The following is a 7336-nucleotide window of genomic DNA, read 5'->3' on the forward strand; positions in this document are numbered from 1 at the left end:
TTTAAAAAACAGATTTCCAATTACTTAACATAGTACTGGAAGTCCTAGTCACAACAATCAAACAAGAAAGAAATAAAAGGCATCCAAATTGGTAAGGAAGAAGTAATACTCTATTTGCAGATGACATGATACTATGTATAGAAAACCCTGAAGACTCCACCAAAAACTATTAGAACTGATAAATGAATTCAGTAAATTTGCAGGCTACAAAATCAACATACAGAAATCTGTGAATTTCTTTTATACACTAAAATGAACTAGCAGAAAGAGAAATTAAGAAAAAAATCTTGGGGCACCTGGGTGGCTCAGTGGTTGAGCATCTGCCTTTGGCTCAGGGCGTGATCCAAGAGTCCTGGGATCGAGTCCCATATCGGGGGAGCCTTCTTCTCCCTTTGCCTATGTCTCTGCCTCACTGGGGTCTCTCATGAATAAATAAATAAAATCTTAAAAAAATTCATTTACAATGCATCAAAGACAATAAAATACCTATGAATAAATTTAACCAAGGAGGTGAAAAATCTGTACTCTGTAAACTGTAAGACATTAATGAAAGAAAAGAAATTGAAGATGATGCAAATAAATGGAAAGATATACCATATCTATGGATTGGAAGAATTAATATTATTAAAATATCCATACTACCCAAAGCAATTTATGGATTCAATGGAATCTTTCAAAATACCAGTATTTTTCATAGAACTAGAACACATAATCCTAAAATTTATATGGAATAAAACTCTCCGAATAGTCAAACCAATCTTCAGAAAGAACCAAGCTGGAGGTATCACAATCTCAGGTTTCAAGATATACTACAAAACTATAGTAATCAAAACAGTAGGTACTAGTACAAAAATAGACACATAGACCAATAGAACAGAATAGAAAGCTGAGATATAAACTCACATTGATATGGCCAATCAACCTGTGACAAAGGGGACAAGAATATGCAATGGGAAAAAGATAAGCTCTTCAAAAAGTGGTTCTGGGAAAGCTGGACAGCTACATGCAAAAGAATCAAACTGGACCAGTTTTTAACACCATATACAAAAATAAACGGAAAATGGGGGCACTTGAGTGGCTTAGTTGGTTAAGCATCCAACTCATGATTTTGGCTTAGGTCATGATTTCAGGATTGTGAGATGGAGCCCTAAGTCAGGCTCCACGCTGAGTGAGAAATCTGTTTAGGATTCCTCTCTCTCCCTTTCCCTCTCATCCTCCCTTCTACCTGCTTGCTCCCTCTCTCAAATAAATAAGTAAATAAATAAAGTTCAAAATGGATTAAAGACCTGTATAAAACTAAAGAAAACATAAGCAGTAAACTCAGACATCAGCCTTAGCAATATCTTTCTGGATCTGTCTCCCCCAGACAAGGGAAGCAAAAGCAAAACTAAATAGTTGAGATTACATCAAACTGAAAAGCTTTTTGCATAACAAAGGAAAATATCAGCAAAATGAAATGGCAACCTACTGAATGGGAGAAGGTATTTGCAAATGGTATCTGATAAGGGGTTGATATCCAAAGAATATAAAGAAATCATATAACTCAACACCAAAAGAATAAGTGATCTGATCTAAAAATGGGCAGAGGACCTGAATAGACATTTTCCCAAAGAAGACATACAGATTTCCTACAGATACATGAAAACATACCCAATATTACTAATCATCAGGAAAATGCAAATCAAAACCACAGTGAGCTATCCCCTCACACCAGTCAGAATGGCTAGTACCAAAAAGAAAACAATAAGTGTTGGTGATGATGTGGAGAAAAAAGAACCCATATGCACTGTTGGTGGGAATGGAAACTAGTGCAGTTACTGTGAAAAACAGGATGGCATTTCCTCAAAAAATTAAAGCTAGAAATACCACACCGTCCAGTAATTCCACTTCTGAGTATTTACCAAAGAAAGCAAACAAACAAAAAAACAAATTCAAAAAGATATATTCACCCCTATGTTTATTGCAGCATTATTTATAATAACCAAGGTATGGAAGCAATCCAAGTGTCCATCAGTAGATGAATAAAGAAGATGCCATCTATACATATGTTTGTATATATGTACATATATGGAATGGAGTATTATTCGGCCATAAAAGCAAATGAAATCTTGCTGTTTGTGGCAACATGGATGGACCTAGAGGGTATTATGCTAAATGAAATAAATCAGACAGAGAAAGACAAATACCATATGATTTCTTTTTTTTTTTTAATTTTTATTTATTTATTTATGATAGTCACAGAGAGAGAGAGAGAGGCAGAGAAGCAGGCTCCATGCACCAGGAGCCCAATGTGGGATTCGATCCCGGGTCTCCAGGATCGGGCCCCGGGCCAAAGGCAGGCGCCAAACCGCTGCGCCACCCAGGGATCCCCATATGATTTCACTTATATGTGGAATCTAAAAAACAAAACAAATGAACAGATAAACAGAAACAGATTCATAAATACAGAGAACAAACTGGTGGTTGCCAGAGGGGAATGGGTGAAATAAGTGAAAGGAATTAAGAGGTACAAACTTCTAGTTATAAAACAGGGATACCTGGGTGGCTTAGTGGTTGAGTGTCTGCCTTTGGCTCAGGTCATGATCCTGGGGTCCTGGGATTGAGTCCCACATCAGGGGAGCCTGCTTTTCCCTCTGCTTATGTCTCTTCCTCTCTCTGTGTGTCTCTCACGAATAAATAAATAAAATCTCAAAAAAATAAGACAAATCATGAGGATGAAAACTACAGTATGGGGAATATAATCAATAATATTACCATATATACCAATTATACCATAATTACTAATATTACCAAAATATAGTCAATAATATCACCATGACTTTGTATGGTGATAGGCAACTATACTTAGCATGGTGATCATTTAGTAATGTTTATAATTGTGCTCGCTTCGGCAGCACATATAGTAATGTTTATAATTGTCAAATCACTCAGCTGTACATCTGAAACTAAAATGATATTATGTCAACTATATTTCAATTTAAAAAAGGCTCAAGGGACACCTGGGTGGCTCAGCGGTTGAACATCTGCCTTTGGCTCAAGGCATGATCCCGGGTCCTGGGATTGAGTTCTGCATTGGGCTCCCTACTGGGAGCCTGCTTCTCTCTCTGCCTGTGTCTCTGCCTCTCTCTGTGTCTCTCATGAATAAATAAATAAAATCTTAAAAAAAAAATAAATTTAAAGGCTAAAAAAATTAGATTTACATTAAATTCATTTGATGTTTCCAAGCTATAACCTGCTGAACTTGGGTATTTTGCTGGTTTAAGAAGAACTCTCACATTTGAGGTTAGGAGATCCTTGTACCCTCCGATGGCAAAGAAATTTATGAAGATATCGGGTCTTTGTATGGGTCATTTGCCAAGCAGACTCAGAGGGAATTCATTTGTAAGAGCTAAGGAAAAAGGAGAGGAGGGAATCCTCCAAAATTATTGATCAAAAGGAATGTTCTCTAGATAGACTTTTCTCTAAGCTGTCATTATTACCAGTTTGGCTTAAAAAAAAAAAAAGAACACACTTCCCATGGGTCAGCACAGCATAGGTGCTTTCATTCATACTTTTCATTCAGTTCCACTCCCGTTCCAGGAGGTAGATCTTATCCCCATGTTACATCTTGCCTCTGCCACTCAAATGTTGTGTGACCTTCGGCAAGTTCCCAAACCTGTCTGTGCTTCCACCTTCTGGTCTGTAAAAAGTACCTACCTTATACGTTTTTGGGAAGACTAAATGATTTATTATGTAAAACTCTTGGAATAGTATACATCATTAGAATGTATAGGCACAATGGAAGTTTTTGGTTAGCTGTTAACAAATGACCCTCTGAAACTTGGGAGGTAATAATGAGCTCCCTGATGACAATTTCTTTCATCTTCTTGGATTTTGCAGAGAATAGAGACTACCTCCCCCTTTTCATGTCTTGATTTGGGTGCAGGATGTGCTTCCAAGCAGGGCCTTTGCTCTCCCATATGCCACAGGAGGCAGAAGATCTGAATCAGAGGATGAGTAGAACAGAGAAATGGATCATGTCTCACTTCTCAGCTTAAACCCCCCAGATGGCTTCCCATTCCCCTTGGGATCTGGCCTAACTCCTCAACAGCCTTTCAAGATCTGCCCCTCCTGGACCACCACTCCAGTCTCATCTCCAACCTGGAAAGCTACTTCCAGTTCTGCCAAAGGCCCTGTGCCTATTTTTGCCTCTGGATCTTCTCTTACCCTGTTCCCTCTGTCTGGAACACTCTTCTCTCATTTTTGCTCAATCGACTAATTCCTTTTTTTTTTAAACATTAACATTTAAATTTTTTAAAATTTTTATTTATTTATGATAGTCACACACAGAGAGAGAGGCAGAGACACAGGCAGAGGGAGAAGCAGGCTCCATGCACCAGGAGCCCGATGTGGGATTCGATCCCGGGTCTCCAGGATCACGCCCTGGGCCAAAGGCAGGCGCTAAACCACTGCACCACCCAGGGATCCCTCAACTGACTAATTCCTAATCACCCTTCAGGTCTTAGCTTATACTCATTCCTGGAAGCCTTCCCTGGTTCTATGGGCTAGCTGCCCATCCCGTGGGCTGCCCTGGCCCCATGCTACTCTGTAAATGGTACTTACATATGTGATATGGTGGATGCTCTGCTGCAAGGCCCAGATCTACCTTCAGGAATGAAGGACTTACCCCAGCTGCTGGCAAAGTAGCCTTAGGACAGCCCTCAGCTGTCAGCCCTGTCTGAGGGTTGCCCTTATGTGAAAAACTGCCTCACACAAGGTGACACCTCCCTTTAGGAGCAGCCTTGGTCCAGTGACTGGTCAATGCCATGGGATAAAGGCCTAGCATTCTTGCCACAAGTTGGGACAGTGACAAAGTATCCTCTCTTCAGAATTCTCTGTGGAGTTTTGCGTCCACTGAAATGGTATTGCGATCAGCATTGCCTCTGTGCAGTCTTGCCCTGTTCCTCCATCAACCTTGATCCTGACAGTATTCCAAATAAATGCTCTGTAGGCTCTTCTTCATCCCAGAGGCTCTTCCCAACCTATGTCCTATGGCGACTGTTCCCATCCATCCAGTGGCTTGTGAATGCCTCCAGAATAACATCCAAGGGTCTCAGCCTGGCTTCCAGGTCCCACAGCATTCAGCTCTCTCCCCAGCAGCCTGACTCACTGCTCTCTGGGGAATTCTCTTTCTAGCCAAACGTGACTCTTCATTGCCCTGAATTTGACAGGAGACCTGCCTTTTTTGCAGCTTTATTCTCAAGATGCATCTCTGCTGAATGAGATGTTTCAGTAAAAAATATTTATTTATTTATTTATTTATTTATTTATTTATTTATTTATTCAGCATTTTCTATGTTCCAGGCATTAGGGAACAAGATTGATGGGAACCTGCCCTTGTGAGCTCCAGCTTAGGAGGGAGAATAAACATTCTCTCTATCTCTTATATATAACAAGTCATTATCAAAGACAGTATCAGTGCTCTGAAGGGGGCACAGGGAGCCAGGAGATTGCATGACTGAGGAGGGGGCAGACTCAACCCAGGGTCAGGGAAGGCTTCCCTGAGTAGGTGCTATTTAGGATGAGGAGGACTAAGCCAGGTTGAGAATGGCAGAAATAGCATGCTGGCATAGGGACTGTCCTGAGCATGGAGTGTGAGGTGCTTTATGAACTGAGAGAAGCCCTGTGTGGCTGAGACTCTTTCCTCTCTGGCCAACTTCATGGTACTTGTCAGAGTCAAGTGACTGTTTGCTTGGCTGTACCTCCCTAGCATGCTGGGAATGTTTAAAGGGTACAGAGGGGGATCCCTGGGTGGCGCAGCGGTTTGGCGCCTGCCTTTGGCCCAGGGCGCGATCCTGGAGACCCGGGATCGAATCCCACGTCGGGCTCCCGGTGCATGGAGCCTGCTTCTCCCTCTGCCTGTGTCTCTGCCGTTCTCTCTCTCTCTCTCTCTCTGTGACTATCATAAATAAATAAAAAAAATAAAAATAAAAAAAAATAAAGGGTACAGAGTGTTGCTAAAAATCTTTTACAAACTTCTGTTTCTGTGCAGGATGGAGTAATGGGCCAAATTTACCCTTCTGCCTTAAACAACTGAAAAAAACAAACAATAAAATGAAACAACTATTTTCAGAAATTGGACAACGGGTAATGTGGGATGATAACTACTCTGAGAGGGAAAATTAGTGTGGTGAATGTAATAATTGCCCTGGCTTATAAGCTAGAGAGAGAGTTTACAGGCCAAAGAGCAAGAGGGGCACCCAATGATAACCCAGCATGAAGCTGAGTTGTGGAGTTGAAGCTGAGAGTTCAGGAGGCCAAGGTGGCTAGAGTTCTCAGGGAGATGGGAGAGGAAATTGCTGCAGAGAGAGAGCAGACAGGGATTTGCAGATGGTTCCTCCCTGTGATCCATCCCACTCCCAGTCTTCAGCTGAGCACCAATTACAGCATGCTGTAAACTATCTGTAGCTGGGGAAAGTTCCAACCAAATGGAATGGGCAAAACAATTCTTGGAGCTCCTACAGAGTCAGTGTCTGCACTGGCTAGAGTGGAAGCCTCTGAATTCACAGGCATTAGGTAGAATATTCAGAAGGGTATATCCTCAGTAGTGGGGAAATTGATCAGAGACTAAAGGTTCCTCTGGTCTTAAGAAAGCTTAAAAGTAAAAAAAAAAAAAAAAAAAAGAAAGCTTAAAAGTAAGCCTTGAAAGGATCAAATATTTCCCAATAACTTGACTCTGTTCTAGGCCCAAGATTATTTTTTAAAATACGAGAATATCAGGACACAATAAGATAAAATCCACAACATCTGGCATCTAACCTACAACTAACAGGATACAAAGTAGTAGGAAAATGTGACCCAAAATGAAGAAAAGAAGAAAACAATAAAAACTGACCCAGAAATGATGCAGATAATAGAATTCACAGACATAGTTATTACAATTATATTCCATATGCATGAGAAGGCAGAGGAAACATAAACCCATAAAGAAGATAGATGGAAGAGAAAAAAAACACCCAAATAGACCTTCTAGAGATGAAGACCATAATGTCTGAGATAGAACTGTGCTGGATGGGCTTAACAGCGGATTAGTCACTGCAGAAGAAAAGATAATGAATGTGAAAACACAGCAGTAGAAACTAACTCACCAAGATGAAACACACAAAGAAGACTAAAAAAAAAAAAAAGAAAAAAAGAAAACATCAACAAGCTTTGGAACAACTTCAAGATATGTGTAAGTGGGGTCCCCAGGGGAGAGGATAGAGAGGAGGGGATAAAAAAAAAGTTTGAAGAAATAATGATTGAAAGCATCACATCAGATGAAAACCATGAGCAAAATACAAGAAGCCCAATGAAC

The sequence above is a fragment of the Canis lupus genome, chromosome 29, assembly GCF_048164855.1.
Source record: "Canis lupus baileyi chromosome 29, mCanLup2.hap1, whole genome shotgun sequence".
NCBI lineage: Eukaryota > Metazoa > Chordata > Mammalia > Carnivora > Canidae > Canis > Canis lupus.